The 26512-nt window shown below is 37.5% G+C and overlaps 1 long non-coding RNA gene across 1 annotated transcript in view; it reads left to right on the forward strand.

The window, feature by feature from the left end:
• LOC149081606 (uncharacterized) overlaps nt 1-25367 on the forward strand; it is a 44120-nt gene extending 18753 nt beyond the window's left edge. Inside the window, exons 2-4 of the long non-coding RNA XR_016193277.1 lie at nt 10877-10982; nt 17217-17336; nt 25272-25367. This is a non-coding gene — a long non-coding RNA (uncharacterized LOC149081606). The remainder of the gene's footprint in view (nt 1-10876; nt 10983-17216; nt 17337-25271) is intronic.
• The last annotated feature ends 1145 nt before the right edge of the window (nt 25368-26512 follow it).

The following is a 26512-nucleotide window of genomic DNA, read 5'->3' on the forward strand; positions in this document are numbered from 1 at the left end:
ATTCACGCACAGTGTAAATTTTGAAAATTCCCAAATGGATTCGTATACTCAGGAATCAAACCGTGAAGTCATGAGGACCGTTTATGCTGATCATCAAAAGAAGAGCACCCAATATTCCACTTCTGTCATGGGCTTCAAGTCAAATTTGCACATGAACGCTGTTTCAATGTGACGTTTGGCTGATGTGGCAATATATAGATTAAAAATCATCAAATCATAAAATCATTGAACACACTTTGGTGCTTCAATGAGCAACAAAGTGTGTTGAACAATCTTACGTGCTTTCGAGCAACAAGTTGAAAACGCCTGCTGTAAACGTTGCACAAAGTAATGACTCGTAGCATTTTTCCAGAAAGAGTTATCGCTCGTAATAAGGTGATTCACAAATGGTGATCAAAGATGAGGTGAATTGATTTTAATCGATGGCTTTTGTCATCAATGCAATATGCATCGGAACTATAAATACGTGGGGTTTTGGTTTAGTGGACGCGCCACCACCCAGAGTTCAGCAAAAGTCGTTACGTATCCTTAGCAATGGGGACGGTGCCACCCGGAATAGAAAGATATGCTTAATGGTCACTAATGATTAGAGCGTGAAGACGTTATCGGTGATTGACCACGGTTCCCCTCTTCTCTTGCCACCCTCGACTTTTGTGTTCCAAGCGGTTTAATGGAGATTTACGCCATCTTCACAAGAGGGTCCTCATTCCCTCTCTCTCATAGAGAGGACCCCGTCGTAATTTGAAAGAGCGGGGCGATGGACCGTTAGATACCTCCTCCTCCACCACTCGAAAACCATTTCTGTCTTTCTCTTATTTCTGACCTCCCTCCTTTAACAAATCGTATAGACGTGCCTCTGGCCCCGTCGAAAACGGAGCCCCCGTCGATTTTGACACTGGGGCTTTGAATCATGTCATCGGTCGTCGAGCAACGACTGCCAGTATTGTGACTGCCCCAAACCCCCCCCCCCCTTCTCTTAAAACACTCGCCTCGAGTTCGTCTTTGACACATGGACATGATCGTGTTGCTACAAACATACTGAAAGATCGCCATCGAGTTGGCTGTTGAGTTATTACGCCACTGGATTTTTATGTGTGACTCCAAATCTTTCGTTCGCGTGATCTTATTTATAAGAAAAGGAATCATGGATTATGGGAGGAATGGACATCCAGTGGTGGTTGTAAGCAATGGCTATGGGGGTAGACCAAAAGGAAAAAAAGGCATCATGCCGGAGATGATGGGAGCGATGAATAAATGACTATAATTTTGTCGAGGTTCGGTCGTTAAGGCGATTCCCCCGGACTCTGTCATAAACTCGTGTTTGCTTCTATAAGTTCCCTCCACCCCCTGCCACTTCTAACCTCAGCGACGGTTCCCTTCATACACTTAGAAAGAGAGAGGGTGAGCAGAAATATATATATAATATGACACAAAACCTTGTTCAATGCTTCGTAAAGCAATTACCGCAGTAGAAGAAGCGTGTGTCGTTGTAGAACGAGGTGCGTCGTTGTTCTCGTGCTTCACGACTGTTCCCACAAAGAATAGAGACGCTCCATGTCTCTCCAACGAGACGACGTCGAAGGGTCGCTCGTCGTGTTGAAACGTATTTTATGGAGTTTTATTGCTCGTGTCATATGCACACGGAGAATAATAAAAAAAAAAAGATTTTATTCGAATTTTAGGTCGATGTTGGGAGAGGCGGGGGCTGTTCTAAGAGACTTGAGAAATTGTCGTTGTGGATTATGGCGCTGGTAATCTAGCCAATGAGCCGAGAATCCTTTTATGGAGGATAGAAATTAAGAAGAATATTAAAGGGGAAATCAATGGTACATGTCCGTTTACATTATCTATCATGTGAAATATATCTACTTGCATGAATTTGGACTCTCCATCAAGGGAAAAGAAACGATTCTCCATCGAGCATTGCTTCGATACTTTGATCGGAATGAAAGAGTAACAAAAATAATTCGATGAAAGTGATCACGTGACATCAGTCTCGACACGGAAAGTAGATTTTTAGTGCAGGCTTAGTCTAGTTTCTAAAAAACTAGCTTAATTAAATATGGTATACGCCTTTCTGTAGAACCTGATCAGGTTCTATCTTTCACTCTCGTGGCTCTCCACATTTCAGATATGCACCATATAAAGAAAATCACATGTTTAGGCCTCTTCGCAATCTACCGGATGATTTCAATCAATATATTCTTATTCGGAGCATTAGGTAACGTTATTTGATTCGACGATTGCGATGGTGCTGCCGTTGCCCCAGCCTGAACATTGAAGGACCGAACACACCCCGCTTCACATCTTACAGAGAGATAGAAAGTATTCCCGGTGTGTATATGGGTGTATCCAGAAACTTTATTAAATAACAGATGCGTGCTTCACAGCTGTGTGTGTGTGTGTGTGTGAAATTGTTTTACCAGAACAATGAAAACAACTATTTTTTTTTTGGAATCCGGAGTATCGACTTATGTTAAGCATCTTGAACTTGTTGTTCACAAACACACTGAGTGCACTGAAGCACCAATGAGTGCTCTTTGCTTGCGCCCGAATTCAAGCTCATTGCATTCCCGAATTTAGATGGAATCACTTATTGAACAACCGCATTCGGGTTGCATTCAATAACTCTATTCTTGTCTCAATATGCAAAGTTGATTCATGGTCGTTCCCCCCACCCTCGATACTGGTAATAAATGGTGCTCACGAAATACTGAAGCCTCCTGGTCTATGCCCATCAAATACCCATGTAGTGATTGCTTGCTATATATGTGTCTAAACTCAAATACGCATACGCTAATCCTTGAATGCACTTCGATTAGGGATTTTCATTCAACATGTCCATCAAAATAGGTCACAGCCACGAAATTGAACTTGGGTGGAATAGTGAGCACTGTAGTGCTCGTGAGCAACTGGTTAAAGATGATGCCTATTCTGATGTGTGAAATTTCCAGACTTCAGTAAGAAAATTCTCATACAGTAATTTGTGAGTTAATTTTCGAAACTATTTTTCATATATCATTTCTCGCTGATGAGTTTTGGTTAGGCCATAATAACGCCTATCGATAACTTTCGGAACTAATTTTTTGTTGTTGCAAAGAATCGTTTTCTCATCATCATTTAACGACATGTCATGTGTTTCATCTACACGTTCCCTCTCTAAAGAGGTACGAGGGTCATTTTAATTGGAATCATCCTTTGTATGCGTTTTGGTTGTACAACAGATATTATCCGCTAATATTCAACATCTTTTCAAGTGATACCCATGGCCATCGGCTACGCTTCAAAACTCTGCAGAACCGATCGACAACAACATGAGCTTATTTATCTTCAATATTTTCCATTCTGATATCACTGTTTGGAATATTTGATGCGGTTGATTCCCCTCATTAGATAAAAAAAATAGCTGCATCATAGACTTAAAAATTCCTATTACAGGGGAATTTTACGTTCCCGATTCAGTCATTATGGAAATTTACGAGAACCGCGTGCTTGAATTTCAGATGCGATGGCGTATAAAAACTTGGATGTATTTTTATGTATCCAAGGTCTCGTTTTTTATACTTTCCGAAATCGAATGTGTGATACACGTGTCCCGTTTATTGCGCATTGATTCCTATTCATGCATATCTTGATCATTACGTGTAAGTGTGACACTGTTGAGCCCGATTTACGCGTCTCGCCACGTATTAAACCTTCCACCCCTTTTACAGTGAAAAAAAACACTGCAAAATTTTATTGGTGGTTTTAAGAACAGGCTCGGAACACCATGTAAATGAGAGGCGAAACGTGGGAAGGATCGATACTGCATCCGGATCACTAATTCATTCGGAAAACTCCAAGACGGGGAGGAACATTCATACATACATAGGAGCCCAAAGAGTTTTGCATTAATATAACTCTCTCACTCGCACGAAGCTCCTTCTCCTAATGCTTAAAGCGAAATGTACAAGGAGCCAACAACACGGTTACCCCTTTTATCTCGCCTAGACAATGCGCTGTGAAATCAGCACACGCGATACTACCATGAGAAACGGGGTTGGTTACTCTGGCAAAATATCGTTTAAGCCGCATAATAAACTAGCATTTATACTTCCGAAGAATAAGAAAGGAGAGAAGAACCTTTCTCTCTCCTTGCCTCCATCCAAGTGTCTTCTCTCTCTCTCTCTCTCTCTCTCTCTCATCCTCGGTTTTACGAACTCACAGACGAATTTATCAAGATCCTCGGCTGTCTTTGATATGCGGCATTAGGCGAGGAGCCACGTATAAGGTAAAGAAAGGGGTTCGGCGATAGGAGGAAGAGCACAGACGCCATAAAAGCCACTGGTGGATATTTGGATTCCGAGGGCCTGGGCTTTTATTGCTGGAGTTGGAAGAAGCGGTGCGATCCTTTCTTGGGTATTTCCGAGGTAAAAGTTCAAACGGTGATTGCAGTGTGTGTGTGCGAGTGTCAGGAACACTAGCCCGTGACGGACTATCGTCGGCAATTTTACTACCCGACGGCTGCAAGTTACGGGCCGATGTCGGTAATAGCCTTCTTTTCCCCCTTCTTCACCTCGTCACCATCTCCTGACTATTACTTGTGCATGCCTCCGAATGTGGCATGCTCGTAGGATGTCAGTCGTGCTACAAGAGAGAGAGAGAGAGAGAGAGAGAGAACAATGCCCTCTCCTTCGCTTATTACCCGGGAAAGAATTCATGCATTAAGACGAACTATTTCGTTGTTGGTGGAATATTGCGGATGATGATGATGGTGGTGGTGGTGGTTGTAGTTGTGTGTTGTTCCTTAGTTGGTGACGAAGGCTTGCCTCTAATGCAATAGTGACCGTGGTGAGCACCCGTCTAGTCATGTGTTAACAGCGCAATGACCGGCCGTTGCTTTGTTCAAAGCGGCGGAAGAATTGATCTGGAGAAACAAGCCATTAGCATACTCTGCGTCCACTCAGACCGGAAAGTTCCATCTCTTGACGGAGATAAAATCGACGATGACATAAAACTGATTGCGATACTCTTTTATTACACCACTGGTTTTTGCATACCGTCACGAATCAAATACAAATACAAATACAACGCCACAACAAGCAAAATGCCCAACGAGGTGGCTGAAAAAAAGATGCCCATAAGAATATGGATGTCATATATTTCAAAAATACAGCAACCCAATTAAAAATGCAATTAACAAAATCCCACCTACATAAACACCAGTTTCATCCACAGCGTGTATTTCTAGTAAAATCCTTTTGGAGGAGGAATCACAGGGCAAAACAACACTAAACTTCATTGGTATGCATACAGACCACGGGAAAATGATTTTTTTTCGCATAAAAGTTCTTAAAACGATCGATAGGGGCAAATATGTTACTGCGAAAAGTAATAAGTGACGATATGGTTGTTGGAAATGGTTATCAAATTCTTTAGGTATAATCTTTGTCAACAAATTTGAACGATGTATAGTTGAAGTACCAGTGATATATCTCAGAAACTGGTTCTTTCGTTAACATTTAGGAAGCAAAGGGAAAAAGATGAGCGGAGTAGGTTTTCCCTTCTCTCCCTCCTCTGACCAACCTATGCCTGTTTTTTGTAGTACTATATTTTTTCTACTCGTCAAACCGTACAGATGGAAAAAAAGAAGAAAAATAATAATGAGGTAAAAAAGGAAAAAAACTCAATTCCTGTTCATCAATGAAGCGTCCGAATCCCATAAACGAGGGAAATAGGGAGCTCTGCCGTATTTATTTCGTTTACGCTAGGTCGAGATATCTCGCCCTTGTACGAGAGGGGATTGAATATCCTCTTTAACAACAAAATGTGAATTTATATTTTGCAATCAGCACGCTTATAGGCAAGACAACGCAATTAACGAATCATGTTATCGAACAATTATATCTGTTTGGTATTTTATGACCCGATGCAAATTTCGACGCATACAAGTCTCCATATTTGCCTCTTTCAATATATGACTATTTTTGACACTATTTTATTTGGAAAAACAATCCCCCCCCCCCCCCCATTAAGTCCAATGCAGTTTTGCTCACTGATTCTCTCTTCAGAGGTCTTCAAATAGAGATTTATGCACCCATTCCTTCCGTAAACCACATGCTGCAGTAAAAAAAACCTTTCGTCAACGTATTAAGTTTTCCGTCAATGCATTACTAATAGTATCTTTTGGTGGATTTCATCACTAGTGTAACACACAATTTTAACAGGAACATGGATATTCTGTTAGCGGGAGTTTAGAGAACTGAATGAAATACTTCTGCTATTTTATATAAAATCTATTAAATTTTTTCGTGGATAAAATACTTGTAGTATTTGAGTTGGAGTCGTTTCGAAGATGGTGTCCTATAAAGTGTGTTCTGATACACCTATGCACACGGCCAACACAATATCTACTTGATGGTAAGGCATTTTATATTCTTAACAAAACATATTCCACCACAATAAAGGAAGAGGGGAGCGATGAAGGCGATTTATTTGCCGAGTTTTTTTCGAACACTCGTTCAACAGTGGTATTTGTGTGGGTGTATGATGACCACTGAGATCTCGGGAAAACTTGATCCCCGAGAGGACGCTTCGCCATAAAAAAACCCCCACGTAGAGTGAACATTCTATTGATATGTCCCTCTGGCCGTTTCCCATCATTTCTTGAGTTGTGACATAAGTTTGTGGGGAAATAGAAATCCAATTTATCTGCATGGAAAATCCATGCTATAATATAGGAAATGTATTTTTCGTCCATTTCGGAGAGAGAAAGAGACCATACTCGGAAAAGCCACTAATGCGTGAGAAGTCCTTTAATTGAATAAGAAGGTGAAGGACCAAAACGATAACGATTGCATTAAGTACTTTAAAAAAACCGATGAAAGAGAAGAGGAGAGGTACAGAATCTCATAAAATAGTTTGGAATAATCTCCTTAAAACTTCGTGAGTACAGCAGAATAATTTTGGAACGCTTTAATTAGTGCTTCCATCGTGGATCATTAAATTTATCCGAAAGCACCGCGACAGCTTTCCGCCTGTAAATGAAGAATTTTCAGGCTTGAAATTATTCCGACGCTTTATCTCTCCTCAAAAGCAAGTTTATAGTCACTGTGTGATCGCATGGGAATCGCATCATGGAAACCCGGGCTCGATGTCCACGGTCATGCTCTACAAGAGTTTGTTTTCTACGGTTTTGTGATTTGTGTGTGTGTGTGTGTGGAGAAGCAGTTTTGTTATGACGTATTTGATGCGTGGTGAGGAAGATGCCTAAAATTCATGAATTCAATGTTTCATAACTCGGTGAGCTTTTGTGGTAAAATAATATTATATATATTATTTTAACATTACATGGAGTTTGTCGCACTAGATATTATTTGCAAGACATAAGAACAGTATGAACATTTGCTTCGTAAGCTTTTAGAAAATAATTTCTTTGACTTAGACGATCAAAATTTGGAAATTTTTATTTTTATAATTATAGGTTCATCTAAGATCGACAGTTCAGGTATTAGCCATTGAATAACGATAAGCGTTGGTATCCTGAATATTGAAGAAATTTTTTGAGATTTTGTTCCCCGAGAAAATCCACCATTCTAATAATTGATTTCTCTCTTTCATTGACTTTTTAAGGTCAGTCTGAATACTTTCATATGTCTGTATAATATGACCAATTCAAGAAAACTTCACACGAACCAAACTTTTCAAATTTTCAACTGATTGAGACTCAATCTCAGCAGAAATATCAGTTTTTCTCGTTTCTTTAATAATTCTGATTGACTCGTTACTTCACATACACAAAATAATTAAAGAACAGAAAAAGACGCGAGTTTTATAAGCGTTATTTAATTTCCCATATTTTTTAACGTTACACAGAAATGCCTCCTTTGATTTTGAACCGGTAATTTCATCGGTGTTTTGTAGGAAATATTTTTCCGATTTGTTTTTAAGTACATTATTTTGAATCTTTATGATGAAACATTGTTACCCCGTTAAGCAAATGCTCCGACTCTGAGACGCCAGTTTCGGTTAATTAGAGATAATTACAGGTTATTGTGTCACGGGGAGTTTTTTTAATAAGGTTGTAAATGAATCTGTTGGTTTTTTGCCTAAATCAATAAAGATGAAATAATAATAAGAAAAAATTTGTTGGGAATTGCCCTTCGACAAATACCTTTAAGGGGTCTCATACCTTTCAAAATAGTAAAAAAAATATGCTCTAGTAAAAATGTCATTAAAAATGCTACATAACCATTGATTTATTTCAAATTTTTTACACATATTTTTGATTACATACAGGGTGTCCTGTGAGTGATAATGCTGCCTTTATCTCATCAACCGTCCATCGTAGACGTATAGTTTCAATTTGAAAAATGCTCGAAATTTGTTCAGAAACTTCCCTGTACTAGTTTTACGAGCGGAAACACAGTGTGTCACAAAATAAAAAAATCTGAATTTCTATACGGTTTTTCTGTCCTCTAACTTCCAGAAAGTTGCTGCCCTGTCTCTCCTTGGAATAAATACAATTCCAAGTTTTTATTCGTTGTGCCAAATCGTTTTCTAAGGGCAAAACAGCTTGCGCGCATTATAAAATAGCATGACATCAATAAATTGAATATAAATGGATTTAAAATACACGAAGGACACTGTACAGTTCGTGAAATGAAGCAAAAGATCGAGATTTCATTTACCCAATCTTATTTAAAATTAAATTTTAAATAAAAAAATTTTTGAATTTCAAAATTCAAAATTTGAAATTAGGTTTTAAATAAGATTGAGTCAATGAAATTTCGAACTTTGCTGCTCGAACTGTGAACAGTATCCTTCATATATTTTGAATCAATTTTCATTCAATTACATTGATGCAATGCTATTTTATTATGCGCGCAAGCTGTCTTTAACGCATTATTTTAAACATTAGTAAAAAATCAACTATTAGAGTTACGTAAAACTTTATATTGTCAAATAAAATGGAATATATAACCAAAAATATATGCGAAGAACGTGAAATAATCAGTCGTTAAGTAGTATTTTTAATGATGTTTCTACTAGAACATAGTTTTTGACCATGTGTTAAAAGGTTTAAAACCCTTTAAAACAAAAAATATGATAAGCTTGGTGGTAGTAATCGACAAGCTATCCATACTTGGATTGATGACAATCTTTCTCATACAAAATAACAATCAGCAGTTTATCATGTCTGTAGGTGATTTAGTTTATTTTTTGGAATATTCCTAAGTTATGGTTCGTGTATTTAGGCTATGATATGCATATTTTTATGGGTTTCTTTTTAAATAATATTTCTCTGTTACGCAAGGTGCATAGCTATGCACCCAAAAAGTATCCGAATAACGTGTAGACCTCAGATAAGTCATTCATATTGCAAGTTGTACAGTGTTATTAAAATAAAAAATAAAAAACGAATTTACTTGTTATATGGACATCCCTGTGCTCAAAAACTCAATTAGAAAGTTGTTGCCTTGTCTCTCTTGCGGCCAACAAAATAGATTCCATGTTTCCAAGTACAATATTCACTGAGATGTTTGAATTCAAAAATTCAAAAATCGGAGAAAAGTTGATAAAGAACAGGATAAATCGGGGTGGGGGTAAAACGCATTTTACTTACACTTATGCTGTCTTTTCTTGGAAAAGTTAATTTTTATTTCCTAACTATGCAATCCCTTGCAATATGAATGACGTATCTGAGGTCTACACATTATTTGGATAGTTTTTCTTAATTGGAAGTTTTCCTCTAGAATCAACGATTTGCCAGTAATTTTTGGTTTGTGCTTTGAGCCATGCACTCTGTATACAGCCTATATATTTATACTTTCTTTCCTTTCTTCATTTTTTATATACCTTTTCTCTTTCTTTATTTGATTAATGCAAGTCCTCTTGTTGGGCGGCTTTGTCTGTTGCGGCTTCAGATTTTGTATGGTATTTATATAAATTAAGATCCCATCACCAAGATGTGTCACATTTCATTACACAAAACACTTTTTTTTTCTCTCTCTCTCTCTCCAAGTTTGAATTTTTCAAATAAAAAAATTGTGTAAATTTTTCTATTAACTATTTTTTTCAATTTCTTATTTTCTCATTTTTCTATATCCCATTGTTACTCCCTATATTGCTTCAGCATTAAAAGTTTTATGCATGCTTCAGACCATTATTTTCTTGTATACGACAAAAAATAACAGTGGTTGTATAATTATGAAAAGTGGTAGGTACGTAATGTCGCAGGATAGGATGATTTTCCACAACCAAATAATTGTCTGACTCTAACAAGAGTATGACGTATCTATTTTTTAAGGCATTATTATTCTCCGAAGAGCGGGTGTGACCACTTTTGTTGATGGGTCTCCTTTTATGTGCGAGCGAACGGCCGATTCCTTTGTGGATTAATTCCAGCGTTTGTTTTCAAGTCGCCGTAAATCAATTGTAAACTCGCGAAATTCACGGTTTCCACCTGAATCGGGTTTCTTTCTTTGAATAATCCAAACTTGCAAATGGCTTCTTATGCGTCCCGAGAGAGAGAAATTCGCCATCTGGTGACAGAATCGCAATGTTTATGATTTGTTTTCTCTCGGTTTTTGAATTACCGATAATTGCAGTAATCGGACGAAAAATAAAAAATTAATGGTAAGCGTCGGGAAATGATAATTTTCCATGCAGTTCATGCGAATTTAAGCCCCCCCCCCTGCATTAAAGCTTATGAGTTTCGTGTACTTTCATAATACGTTCATGAGCCGACGAGAAGTGCGGAGTCGATAACACATTAACTTGCGATAATGTTATCACTTCTCGTTAATGTGGTACTATCCTCAAATCATAATTTTACGGTTTACGTAAGCAGTTTTTTTTAATGTTAACTCATTTCTTTTTTTATTGTATTTTACAGACATCCATGTTATTGGGAAAAAAAGTTGTATCAACGAGAGAATAAAGAGAAGAAGAAAACGTTTCTTCATGAAACCCTTGAGGAATTTTCCTGAAAGAGCAATAAGGTGAGTTCAATTAAAAGGATTGACAACACTCTCATTACCGTTTTGCGATAGTTCCGTTGGATAAAAGGGGGGCCCCCCGACGAAAGGAGCTCACTATGGAGACTTCTCGACTAGGGTTAATCGGTGAGTGTACATTGAGGCTTTTAAATTTATAGAAGCCTTACTCGCGCCCATACAGAAATCATCCCCATCGGTAAATATTCTACAAAGGCGAACCCAAACTAAGCTGCCCGAAAAGACGAGGGGGGGGGGGGTCTTTAGTTTATATTCAGTCTGTATAAAGGCGGCATTAAATTGCGCTCATGCCAATATCATTCATTATCAGTTTCTTCTTAAGCAGTTAGATGGTAGCACATAAACATATACATGCATGAAACTTACATTAATGCACAAGTAGATTTCACAATCATTGAAGGGCTTGCAGCAAGAAGTGGTAGGAAGAGAAGGTAAGAGCTTAATTTTTGGCACTTTTGGGAAATTTCAAAAGAAACTACTAGGAGAACTAACCCTTTCTACCTAATGTCACTAGCTCTATCCATTGAGAAACACAGGAACTAACCTCTGGGGTTTCCTTCGTCTTGCCATACGTTTTTTTTAACAAGAAAGTAGACTTATCTCAAGAGTGTCAAAAACGGAGCTTGCCTTTTCTTGCTTCAATCAATTCCGACACAGTCTTCTCTTTGAAATTAAAATGACTTTAAACTATCTCTGTGTGTAGAGTGATAAAAGAGGGCTATGAACGGTTAGTAAAGTAAGAGGCTATTTACACACAGCACTGATTGCTTCGTGACCCCTCAAGTTAGTTAAAATCTGGTTCCTTACAGTATCACTTTTTCTCAAAGAGGGTGATATCGCTCCATAAGGGGCGTTGGAATGGACCGGGAGTAGGATTGGTAGAGGTTACGAGTGTAATATAGGATCCTATATGTTTACTTAATAAGGAAGGACGGTGTTGAGAATTTTTTTTAATTAAAAGAAGGATGTGTATGTGTGGTAGTGGGGCAAATAGGTTTGAAAAACTGCATTATATCAATAAAACAAGGATGATTGACATAACGACGCAAATAAATTACATAATACAAAATTGAATAAGCTCATGTTATTATATACGGTACAATCACGAACAAAGTTTATTGTATATTCAGTTATGTATATGCGAATACACCTTTTTCTTCAAGTGACGTAGTTTTTTATGTAACTGACGTCATCTATTTTTAGCTAATAATATTCACAGATATCTAATTATCGGTCTTGAACATCAGTGAATAATCATGACAATTGAGCCAACTCAGAATGAAGAGTTTTCAACACATTTTTTAGGCATCATCATCTAAATTTGTAATGAGTTCGTGACGCATTTTTTTCCTTTGCTTTCTGCTCACGTGACTTGGTTTTTTCGCTTAAAAAATAAAAGACAATGAAGTGCGTCATAAAAAATGTATGGTTTTCGGTGGGAGCAGTTTTGTTTCTCGCAGCATTTTCTTATTTACCACCATCTCGTGGTTCACGCCTAGGATCACATATCTTTTATGTCACTTTTTTAGGGGTGAGTAGGTGGCAACACTTGTCATATACCGTGGAAAAAGGAAAATCTGGTTCTCTTTCCATTTCAGATAATGGAATTCAACATATAACGGTACTGCATACTGCTAAAACGACTATTTTATTGCCTTCGTCTCTCTCACTCGCTCTTTCTATTTTAGAAGGGGTGAGAGGGTCGTGGCCCCCTCCTCTCTCCATACATATATATTTTTTGTTCTCTCCATCGACACAACTTCTCCTCCTTCTCCAACCAAACTCTATGGTATATCTGTATTGCCTATGTATGTAGTATATTGGTCGCCCGCAGTTCTTTCTCCCAACCTACGCCGCTTCCAACTCGAATAGTAGTAGTAGTAGTAGTAGTCCGCCGACTTCGAGCCTGGTATTGGAATAAAGAGCGAAATGAGCCGTACGTCATAAAGTCGGCTTTTACTCCGAGACAGCCGCGATTTTAACAGTCTTTGGAAAAGACCCTCCTCTTACCCCTCTTACCATCATCTTGTAGGTAGCCGGACCACTTACAAGGCCCCAGTTTTAATTTTTAATGGCCAGAGTTACGGCTTCTGCGTTTAATGGCATCTACTCGCGAGTCGCCCGCATTAACAAACACATAAAAGTGGAAAACGGAGGATTCGAACCGGCAAACGCCTAGTGCTTTTGCGACGGTCCGACCGACCGACCACCAGCCCATAGATTCAGTCCATGGCTACCAGGATTCCATTCTATCCCCCTTTTCCCCCTACCATCGCATGAAGCTTTTGGTATAAGCGGTCGTAAACTGTCGTGGGCTCGGGCTCTTTTCCGGGAGTTAAGAAAAAGGGCTTTTTGGCTCTCGCGCCAAAGTCTGCATTTCATAAACGCGACACTTTTTATTTGAATTCAGAGTAAGAGAGAAAAGAACACGCTTTTACACACACACATACCATGTACGAGTTTGCTATTAATGGCCGTCTTGCCTTTTTTTGCTGTCTGATATATGTGTTTTTTTACATCCAGATTTTTGAAATGGTTCATAAAAAAGAAGAATCATAACCAGGGATAAATATTGCGACTAAAAACAACTTAGGATGTCTTACACGTCACTTAATGTGATCACATCGATACTCGGGGTTTCTGACAACAATAACCGAATGATAACACTGCTCAAAAAAAAAACCCATGATCTTAAGGAAATTTTAATGGTTTTAGGGTATATTGGGGGATGCTGATTCCGAATCTGGCATTGGTTTTATCAGACTGACTCTAATTTTTGAAACGAAGTGAAAATTAAATTCTAATGGTTATACCATAAGCACCGTATCAAGTCACATTGAAACTGTGCGTTATAACAGTAAATTATTGCAAAGATATTTCAGTAATTTTACGGTAATTTTGGACGCTGATTTCGAATCTGACATTGGTTTTGTCAGATTGATTTTACTTTTTTAAGATAAACGGAAAATTGAATTTCAATGGTAAATCACAAGCAACATACAAATCACATTGTTGAGAGTACCGTATATACTCGTGTATAAACCGACTCGTATATAAGCCGACCCCCCCTCCCCCCAACTTCAGGACGACCAAAACCGCAATAAATTGAAAACCCGTGTATAAGCCGACTCCCAAAAAATCCAAGATCATCGTAATCCATCAGATCATCATGGGGGTGCGGCATCTTCGTTTTAATCCTCATCTGGGCTGTCATCTCCATTGTCACTTTCAAAGAGGATATCATCTTCAGTTCCGTCCATCGCATTGCTCATGCAACACTTTTTGAAGGATCGGATGATAATTTCGGTGGAAACAGAATTCCACGCCGCATGTACCCATTGGCACACTAGGCCAATGTCAGGTTTCTTCAAGGCACCACTATTTTGTAGTTTCTTTATCATCGGAACTCATCCATTCGATCCGCAAATTACTCAAATAGTCTTTGAGAGGCTTGTTCATGCTCACATCTAAAGGCTGTACAATCGACGTTAGCCCACCTGGTATCAAAGCCAATGATATTTTCTTTGCCTCGGCTTTGACATTATTGATTCTGTGGGGTTTGAACATATATCTCATACCAATAATGCCGCCTACAAAAATGACTACTGATTGCAGGGGTCGATATTTTGTCATCAAAAACTGACCCGAGTATAAGCCGACCTCCCCCCCCCCCCACTTTAGGAACGAATTTTTCCACAAAAAAACTCGGCTTATACACGCGTATATACGGTATTTATTATCTCAAAAACCAGAGCCAATTTGACAAAACCAATGGCCGATTCGAAATCAGCGTCCCAAAATGACACTAAAATCACTGAAATATCTTTGCCAATGATTCACTGTATTTATTGCGTAGTTTCAATGTGGTTTGCATGATGCTGATGGTATTACTATTGAAATTAAATTTTCTCTTTATCTCAAAAACTAGAGCCAATCAGACAAAACCAATGCCAAATTCAAAATCAGTGCCCTATAAAATCACTGAGATATCTTGGAAAACAAAATCAGTGTTGAGAGCAGTGTAATTATGTTGCTCGTTATAACGAGTGTCGACTGCGTAACGAATTTTTTCCCCTATTACGATATTGGTCCGTTCCGTTCATTGCAAAAGTGATAGCAATACCCGGATGATAACATTATCTATGACTCTAATAAGTGGCGTCGACTGTATTTCGAGTGAGCCTTACGACGCCATTTTATCTCAAGGATATTATCTTGTGTTCCAAACACAATACGCGCAACTAATCCGTCTCGGCTCCCTGTTCCGATATAATTAGCATATTCTCTCGGATTTTTTAGGGGAGGATTTTAATTACGGCTTTTTGAATGAGTATTTTTTTTCTGTCCTTTTCTCTCACGATATATGGTAATTAATACAGTAACACTATTTTTTTTATGCAGCGTTTCATCATCTGCGAAGATTATCTAGTATTCATGAACTCGATTGTTTTTTTTATGTGGAAAATTTTAGTAGCGGAATTTTACGATAGAGCTTCTTCTCTTCGGATGCGAGATGTTGGTCAAATAAAGATAACAAAGGATTTATGGTCTATGAAATCATTTTGTGTTTTCTCGCGATAATCTCTTCCCCTGCGAGATATATCTCTCACAATGTATCTCGAGGCATGTGTAATTATTGCTTTTGTAATTAATGATTCTTATCGTATGTAGAATAAGCGCTTTTGAGATTATACTGCCCGGAATTCAAGTCCAGCGAAACATATTCGAAAATGAACAAAAGCTTTAAAATTTTATTGCGCTTAATAAGGAGGGATCATAACCTATGAGAACTTTTGTGACTGAACAGATTCGCACAAATCGCTTCTCACTTCAAGTGGAAAAAATATTTAAGCTATTTTGTTCCAGAATTATCTTCGACGTGCCGAATTCTTTCGTGTACAAGTATTTTTGGATGCTAAAAATGTATGAAGCTATCTAGACCTAGACGAGAAGTAGGGATCGGGCTCAATTCTGGGCTTTTAGATGCACAGAAATCATGCATCATAATGTTTTGAGTCATTCATTCAATATTCAATGCAATTTTTTTTTCAAACAAAATTTGAAGACGTCTGTATTTTTATTTTTTATTTCCCAATGTTTTCTCATTTATATGGAGGTGATATTTTTTTTAAAAGTTGAAGAACTTACAGGAATGTTTCCGCAGCTTTCGAGTTATCACTGATCTTAATGTGCATATTGAATGTTTGGACCTTTCTGTTGAACCATATCATTCGAATTGAATTCAATAACCATATTAATCTTAGTTCGAGTATGCGTCGCACTTACTATACGTATATGCTCTTCTTCTTTACTTAACATAATTCGACATTTATAAAGTTCTACTTTTTTTGAAAGTAACCTGCAACACTGAACAACAAATTTTGACAGTTTCTGGGTCCGAAATCAAAATAGTCATTTCTTACGTAATTCGGTGTGCTTAACGCGAAACATGAATTTAAAAATGCAAAAGCTTGATTGGTTACGATTTTCTCAGAAATTGCACATTTAATACACATGTCATGCATTGAAAACACATTATAAGTATAAAAAAAACGAAATAACATACAGAAAAAACAACATAAATATACAGAAACTTCACCAATATATAAGTACAACGTAATGTTAATATATATAAAAACACAACGCAAATACAAAGAAATGCAAATGCATTTTGTCGCAATCAGCGTTTGACACTTCGTTTTGCATTACCGCCCTCTTGCACTGCACATAAAGAGCGTCTCTTAAAATTGTACAGCAGTAGTCAGCCAGAATCGTGTTGTTAGTTTTTACAACGGCGTTACCATTTTACCTAGTAATGTTGTTCTACGGTCTTTACCACTTTTTCACCATACAATAACATTCATAAAGCATTTTTTTTAACTGTTAACAGGGTGATATCTCCAAACTGAGAAACAATAAAATTTTTTCATGCTGGCATTCCTGGTCGGAATTATTCGGATATATTTTCATAATCATTCGGTGTATATTTTCATATCGGATGTAATTTCATTTTTGACCAGTGATAATCGAAGCCGAGCTCTATTTGGTATATACAAGAAATTTCGTGAAAATTGGTCTACCGTAGAGTTTTCCAACGTTTTAGGAGGGATTAAAAAAAAGATGCATTGTGGAAAGCTCTATAAGTATGTAACTTCACTGAATTGCGATTAAATCTGTTACTAGATTTTTTCTAATCTTAATTGACGATTCATTCAACAGGATTCGATGGATGGAGGAAAAGATTTTGACAAATCAGTGGAACAGAGCGAAGAAGTCATCAATGTCGGAAGGAAACTGCTTTTCGTTGCCAAACTCATGGAGGAAAAACGCCGACAATTGGTAAAGTATATAATTTCCCTTGTAATACTTACCTAGCATAATTATCAAGAGTAAATAATGATCTTCAGTCACCTCGTTGGGAATTTTTCCATTTGTGGACATTGTATTGGTAATATACAGAACAATATCACTGGGTTTTTTTTGTAGTACATAAGCAAATAACGATCTGCAGCCATAGATATAATATAACTACTGAATAATATACAGTAGTTATACTAAACAGGGTTCATAGGTAACAGGGGGTATGGCATTTTACTGGCGAACAGTTGATCTTAGAGGCATATTTTGAATTAGAAAAAGTATTCAAATAACGTGTAGTACTCAGATATCTCATTCATTTTTTCAAGGGGTTGTATAGTGTCTGAGATGAGAATTGTCTTAGTTGTTAGTCATAGCAAATAACACATTTTATGAACGAGGTGTCTATCACCAGAAAAAAAAGATTTTGAATTTTAAGAATCGTGTATTTTACTTTTCAATATGAAGATTTTTAATGAACTAACTAATTTTCACAATGAAACTAAAAGTCAAATAACCATAAAAAATGAAAGAAATTAGCTGTAGAAAAATTCAAATGGCATTTCAAGCGTAAACAAATATTTTTTAAAGTTAGAATAATAATTTGACTAGAGTAGATAAGGAAATAAAAGAAAAATATTGTTAAAAAAATAGGAAATTTTCAAATTATTTCTGTTTAAATGTCATGCATATTATTCTATCGTGTTTGAAATGGAGGTTACCTTTCTAACAACGTTTTTCATTTCTACTGCTGCAATTTTCGCATTCTGGAGAAAAAAAAATGATTGTCAAATTTTCTTCTTCACGAATCTAACAAAAACCCCGTCTTAATCATAAAATTTGCCTTTATCTTCTCTCACTTTCCAAACAAAATGTTTGCAGTACATTTTTTTACTGTACTTGAACAACTACAAAAGTTCCTAGCACACAGTTAGGCTGGTGTAATTCTTTCCCAGTGCAAAAACTCCCGTTACAATACTCATCTCAAAATAAAGCAGAATTCCACTATTTTCAAAAATTCCTGGTGATATTAATTCGAGCAATGAAATTTGTGCAAAAAGCTTATTTTCGCTCATAGAAACAGTAGCGCGAGCACCTCATTCGTTATCAACATATCACTTCACAACGGGGGAAACACCTGCTATGAAAATAATAACAGGATGACAAAGACTGAGCAGAGAGAAAATGACTCAATTTGCTAATTTCTTTCTGCATAAATTTTGCCAAATAAAATTTCAAATACACTCATGTTCATAAATTAAGGATAATGCCAGCTCCGGCAATTAAAGGTTCAGAAACAAAACAAACGTTACTTATTCATAAAACCCATTTATTAAACAAAAGATAAGGAACAAAAACGATGGTGTGTATGATACCATTCATAAAAACTACGATTTTTGCTCCCTGGAGCAATTGTAAAAAAATATCTCCTTTACAAAAACTTACTATTACATGGTTGGTATGATGGTTAATACATTGTATGTCTCCCATGCGATGAAATACAGTCCGTACAATGCCTAGGCATGCTGAGTATCAAATTATCGATCTGATCTTGGGGAAGATCACTCCACTCAGCAAGCAATGCTCTCCGAAGTTCCGGTACACATGTAGGAGGTGGTTGACGGGCTGCAACTCGTCGGCCAAGCATGTCCCACACATGCTCTATCGGATTCAAGTCAGGTGAGAATGCTGGCCATTCCATACGGGTTATATCCTCAGATTCAAGGCATTCGTTTACGATGTTTGCTCGGTGAGGACGGGCGTTGTCATCCATAAACACAAATTCTGCGCCCATGGCACCCCTAAACAAACGTACATGTTGTTCCAGAATGAAGTCCCGATAAATATGGGCTTTCAGGGTTCCGGTTTGAACATGCAGATCTGTTCTGGAACCCAGTATAATTCCACCCCAAACGAGCAATGCTGCACCACCGTAACGGTGTCGTTCAATGATGTTGTCTTGGTGGTAACGGGTACCTGGCGTTCTCCATATGAAAGTCCGACGTGAATCAGACTACAAGCTAAACCTGGACTCATCGGAAAACATCACACAAGCCCACTGTGGCTATGTCCACATTGCATGTTCTCTACTCCAGGCTAATCGCTGCCGACAGTGAGTTGCCGTGAGCGGAACACATCTGACAGGCCTGCAAGCATATAGACCAATATCTCCCAAACGTCTGTACACGGTTTGCCTTGAAACTGTGGTACCCGTGGCTGCAGATAGCTGACGAGACAGGTCGGATGCTGTGCTCCGTCTGCTTCTTTTGGCAGTTACTGCCAAATACCGGTCTTCATTCGGCGTTGTAACTCGGGGGCGACCTGTACTGTAACGTCTACTGACATTTCCGCCAATCCTTGGAATCGTTGCCAAAGCCTAGAGATGACACTTTGCGCAATTCCAAGTTCCTCGGATACTTCCATTTGAGTACGCCCACACAGGCGGCCGATAATTCTACCACGTAAAAAATCATTCACATGCGTCCTCTGTGTCATAACTATTCGCTTATGGCACTGAGCGCCTTTACAGAACTCTTGTGAACAATTTTACTTCTTTTTGCCACCGTTCCTTATATACCCCCCTTTTACACTCTCGTCATTGTGACGTACTATCGGCATCATCTGGTGGCTTCCTGAAATTTGCATATCATTCTTGCAGATGTGTGTGATAATTCTACAGGTGAAATTTTTACTTTAGATTTAGATTTCCGTGTGATTCTGAAGTATCCTTAATTTATGGACATGAGTGTATCATATAAATATATTGGTATACATTTAAGCAAACGCAAGATACCAGAAAAATGACAATGAGAAACAATTTTCTGGGAATATTTTACAGCAAAATTTTGGTTTTCCGTCTGAAAATTCCCATCTCGTTTGATCGTGCTAGAAAACATATTTTTCAAGAAAAAGCTTCGATCCAAAGCCGAAAAAACGCGAGTAGTGTTGAACGTTGAACATGCTACTTGATTGGCAACTATGATTATTAACTTATCGCCGAACGAGAGAGTTGATTGGCGATTTCGCTGAAAGAAACAATGTTTATGAATGAACACTCTCTCTCCCAACAAAAAAAAAACCCCACCACCACCTCGCAGTAAGCGCATCGTGACCCGTCACCCTCGAATATAAGTTCAGTAAATATAAATGGATTAATCTATCCTTTTATTTGTGATGGTGGCTCGCTGTCTCTCTCCGTGGGCCCAGCGGGATCGCTTTTCCCGCTAATCCGCCACCCCACGCAGCAAGTGCATTATGACGTGACTCCGCACTCCTCCGGGGATGTCTGGACGTTTAATATTAGTTTTGAGAACAAGTGACCCTAAACTTGGTTACGCTAGCATTTCAGAATGAACTATTGCAATGGTTTAAAAAACTACGATGAAGAAAAATACATCAAACCAAAGATAAAAGGGCGAAAAAAATGATTTTGCTGGTAGCGAGGTGTGGATTTTAACCTGAGACACACGGTATTACAACCCATTACGCTACCTAATGTATCATCGATGAACAGAAAGAGGACTCATTGTAAAGTATATAAAATTTAAACATTCGATAGTCGCCATGCGGCGTCAATTGAGAGTAGCAACCTATTTTTGATAATTACGCGCATGCGCATTTCGAAATGTTTAGTACGTTCAACACTACAGCGAGCCACTAATGGGAAAACTAAGCAGAGTGTTTCGATAGCATCTTTTTATAACTCGAGATCTGAAAATCAATTGTGCACTGTACTCGAAGGAAAAAAAGCAACCAATAGTAACGAAGCACGTAAGCTTAGACCGTCATAGTCCGGAGAATTTTTTCATATCCCGGATATCTTATTTTTACCAATGAAAAACGGGTTCATTATGGATGGTCCGAATGATGGGCATTTGCATAACTTGAACGGGTGGTGGTGGGGGGGGGGGGGGCGAAGTGAAATCTGCAGTGTTTTCAAGCAACAAAAATGGTGTTGCTTCGCCGATGGTTTGGCTATAATGGATAAACAAATACGTATAATGAAACAAAAAAGGCTTTTGTGTAAATTAGAATTAAATTTCAAAGTATTCGGGTTTTTTGGCCGATGTGAAGTACAGTTTTTGTCTTTCGACGATTCGTTCACCTAGTGACGAACACTTTGGTCGAAATTGTTCCTAAGGGCTCTAGATAATGCTTGGGTTTCAATCTAATCATTGAGATTGAATACGTATAATATTTTCAAGTGGTCTAAAGGAGTACCAAAGTCTCACAAACTCTTCGATAGAAAATTCGTTATCATTTTCTGACATTACTGAGAGATTATCTCAGATCTTTCTGTGAGATAAATGCTTTTATTCATTCGACCAATAATAATTTGGAAACGGATTAGTGATGGCGAACGGCACTCACTTTATGAACTGGTCGTCCGTCTCACCAGATTTAAAGGCAAGGAAGAGCGAGTGTTTGGAGCAGTGCATGTCAAGAGCAAACAGAGCTTAAGTTTTGGTGGATTAGTGGCCAGTATCTTCTCCGAATATTTGAATATTCTATTAAAAATTTGTCACTCGGTGCTGGACCGTACATTTTCCATTATATACCGAATTGTAAATTAATATACGCAACTATCTAGTAGCGTGCTGGCCTTTCTTTAGCTCGAATGACGGCAGCCATATATATGTCGTGGCCACCATACGCCAATATGTACTAGAAATTAATCATATACTGTATTGAGATAGTGTTATTTTAATTTAATGCATTTTTAATTGGGTTGCTGTATTTTTGAAATATATGACAACCATATTTTTATGGGCATCTTTTTATCAGCCACCTCGTTGGGCATTTTGTCTGTTGTGGCGTTGTATTTGTATTTCTCTCCAGGAATCTAGAAGTGACTGTCACCAAGCAACCAGAGAGACTGGTGGCGGGTTTCGAGCGTTTCATTTGTGCTCGGTAATAAGTGCTCGATATGTTATCAAGCCCATTAGTGCTCGATAACATTCGAATTATTTAATTTAAGAGATCAATCGAGTATTTTGAACTCGCTAAACTAACTTCTGGAGATAATTTTTTTTTGTTCGTGCGTGAGGTAGGCGGGGGCATTATCTTGTTGAAAACAGCATTATTATTCGGAAAAAGTCCTCATGAATAGGTGTAAATGATTCGCTAACATGTTGGCATACTGGCATGTCTTGAGTCATTGACAAAGGTCTTCAAGGGTGCGAAGAATGTTTGGAAATCCGAAAGAAATGCTCCCAAAACTGTCACGTACGTAAGATACATACATGCGGCTTTGAGAAGTCATTTACAAGAAATTGCATATTTTTATATGCAGTGTTAACGGAGATAATTGACTTTGAAGTTTCCAGTATTTATCGCCAATGATTCAGGGTGTGGTTCACAAATTGCAAAACTTGAATCAAATTCAAAGTTGCGAAAAGTTTGTTATTGCTATTTGTTGTTGAAAAATAGATAAAATGTAGTTAAGTTTATTCTATTTGTGTATAGTCCCTGAAAATGGCAAACTTTGAGCAATATATTATGAATAATTGCCAACATGGTAATAAGTTGCCACAGCATACTGATTTTATATATTTAATTTTTCGATAAATACTGTATTTAAAATATAAATTTTTTGCAAATCACTTTCTAGAGCAAGATCTACATTTCAATACGGTAGATTCCCATTTTAACGAATACCGTTATAGCGAAAATCTCGTTTTAACGAAAACTTTTTCAATCCCCCGGAAAAATTTACATAGGAGCAATGTAAAGATCTGGAATTCCTTTATAACGACATTTCGTTATTACGAAGTGATTTCTCCGGTCTCTTGGAGTTCGTTATAGCGTGATTCTACTGTAATTGGTTGTTTTAGCACTCAGGGACTGTATGAAAAGTTAATGAATTAATTTTTTTATTCATATGACCCCACAAACAAATTTTGGAATTTTAAGTAATTGTACGCCATTTGAAATATTTTTGTAACTGAAAGTATGTTTTGAAAGTCAATGGTTGCAGAGATATCTGCTGAGCAAATAATTTGGAACAGCCTGTATATCTGAATATTTTCCATCGATCATTTAACCACCTCACCTACAAGCTTTTGGCAACATATTTGGATTACCTCTGACGAATCGGTGATAAATCTGGTAACCTTGTTCTAAACCAGCGGTTCCCAACCTTTTTTTGCCCATGGCCCCCTTTCAACCATTTCTCATTCCTGTGGCCCCCCTTGCGACCACGATCAATTTTTTATCCCCCCCCCCCGCTTTCCCGTTAAAAGACAATTGTTCAAATATTGCTTGAAGTACAAATATTTGTTTGCATTTAATTTATTTTTAATTTATGAAAATAACGGAAAAGCAAAATAAACTTTATATATATACAGTATATATGCAGCACAGTAAAAAAAATAAATTATTTTCATATAAAATGTAAACATTGCGCTTGAAGATGGCATAATGACATCAAGTTACTGTACAGGATGAAGTTTGAATTATTTACTTGATTTTATTTATTTGAATTTGGGTGAATCAAAATTAAAATTATCAAAAGAAAATTATCAGTTTATTGATTATAATTTTGATACGGTGAGATTTACATTCATCTTGAAAATCTGTCTCGTTGAATGACAAGCTATGTCCAAGTGGCTTTTTGGTTCACAATGTGACCTCTCTCCCACAGGCGAACGAAGCAACGTGCGAATTGGCTTAAACACAATACAATATTTCACATAACAGACACTATTATATGTAATGTACAGGGTGCATGTGTAACAAGACGTATGGCATTTTACTGGCAAACCGCGTTCACCCATAGGAATTTTTTCAATTGGAAAAATTATCCAAATAACGTGTAGTACTCAGATATGCCATTCATGCTGCAAGGGGTTGCATAGTAATTCAAATAAAAATGTTAACTTTTTATACGGACACCCTCTCTTCTGATGCTAACAAAACCGTTTTATGCACATTTAATATTGTTTTTTGGTTGGTTGCCTTCAAATAAATGTTACTGTCAATAGTGACACTATATATAAATACATCCATCTCCAAACCTTATAATTATTGATAACACAAGCTAATGACAAGGGCTCTGATTTTTATGACCTAAAGAAGAAACGTAGTAGCTAATAACTTATCAGCAACGACGTTTCATCTGTAGGTCATAAAAATCAGAACCCTACTTATGAGAAATCGGTTACACACACGCAAAAAAAATCATTGTGTTTGTTTTCGTGAAACTCTTAAACTTTTTGATATTTCAAGTACTAAATTTCATCTTTCAAATAACTCAGATCTTTATGCTCCGCATTGAAATATCCTGCCAACCAATCAAAAATTCAATCAAATCTTTATTTTAATGTTACTTAAATAGGGGGAAAATTACGAAAAAAATATTCTATGCATTTTGTTTGAAATTAAATTTTTTTTGTCACTCTTTTAATAAATTTCTTCATGGCCCCCTTATCAGCAGCCATGGCCCCCCCCTTTTGCGATATTTTACTCCATGGCCCCCCCCTGGAATATCTTTGGGCGATATCACCCCCGGTTGAGAACCACTGTTCTAAACTAAACGCACGCCAGAAAAAAGAAAGAAAAGGGAAACATATAATAGGAAAAAGTTAATAGATAAGGTAGATAAGGGAATTATTTTTAGTCTCTTTTCACCCCTACGTCTTCTTTTTTTTTTTTACTCTTACATGCATATAGTAGAAAAATACATTATATGTGTGATAAAAAAATCATTAACAGGATTATAGAAAGAAAGGAGGGAAAGGAAAACCAACTTCAGTTGATAGGGTTACTATAAAGCTCAGGGATATGGGTGAAGAGAGAGAGGAAAGAAATCACAGAACACTTGTTTGAATTTATTCCACTGGCGTTTGGACGCAATACTACATCCGTGGTCGTAAAGGGGTAAAAATGATAAAACGTTGTTATTTCTTGTCTTTGCAGGGGAAATCCGACGAAACCTTCACGAGGAATACGACGTGGTTTTTCAGCACATCCTCGAGGAAAAAGAACTGAGCCCAGCTGAGAAAAATGTCTTGGAAAAACTGAGGACAAGGGGAAAGAAAATTGGGAGGGGGGGGGATCGAAATGTCTCTGAATCTCGAAAAAAGAATATTTGTTGGACACGCAACACAAACGCATCGTCAGCAATACAGGTATATATATGTGTATAGAATCACACAAACACACACGGAAGAGTATGTATCGGAGCTTCGCGTTGTACAGAAAAACGAGAAAAATATGCATTCATATATTCATTCATAAGAAACGGAAGAAGAAAAAGAAGCGCCAAAGATATTTTCTTGACAGCGAAAAACGCACAATGGACTGGATTCAAAGTCATCTGCATTTTTATGAGTTCTTTTCATTCCCCTCCGATATTGGACCAGAAGAAGACGAAGCGCAACAACAGCGAAGACAATCTTCGCGAGACACAAAAAATAAGTGTTTTAAAAAATTTTTCTTTCTTATATATGTATTGAAAAAATTTCGCGGCAGCTTTTTTATGTGTTTTTCTCCCCGCTGAGCTGTCCATTGACGTGTTGATCTGCGCATCGAGATGCGTCTGCTCTTTTTTGTTTTTATCTCTTTTTTCAAAAAACGTTTACCGCAAACAGTTGCTTCTTGCTCTGATATCAACACGAATGAGATTCAGATTTTCAATTTTACGACGCAGTACTGCAATCTGAGCCAGTGATGAAACGCGCATTCCATTCAAAAATATGAATTAAATTAATGTGGGTAAACCACCGAATATTCTTATGGATCAAAATATCAGATTCGATTGAGTCTTCGATGTTTTGTGTGGTTCGATAATATTTTTCTTATCGATACCTGGAGTTGCAAGTTTGATATTCTTTCCTGAAATTTACTCGTATCATCAAACAACGTTATGTCGAAGCAAACTTCCATCTCCTGCCCTTGGGGTGGACAAATCGTAAAAAAAAAAAAATCTGGGCGCCAGAACAATTTTTTAGCCACCAAAAAAACTTTTACCTGAACAAAATAAGTTTTGATTTTTTCAGGGCATAGTGATTCTCTTTCATGTTAGCACATATGCTGCTATAAATTCCAAACATTTTGTGCTGCTCTCAGCCTGCAATTTGGTAACTACGCAAAGAAAATTTTAGTCGCCTATACCAATTTTTTAGTAGCCATGGTGACCTGGCACCTGGGATTTGCCC

Source organism: Pholcus phalangioides, unplaced genomic scaffold, assembly GCF_987345545.1.
Source record: "Pholcus phalangioides strain wild (caught in Gottingen) unplaced genomic scaffold, Ppha-v1.0 ptg000009l_1, whole genome shotgun sequence".
NCBI lineage: Eukaryota > Metazoa > Arthropoda > Arachnida > Araneae > Pholcidae > Pholcus > Pholcus phalangioides.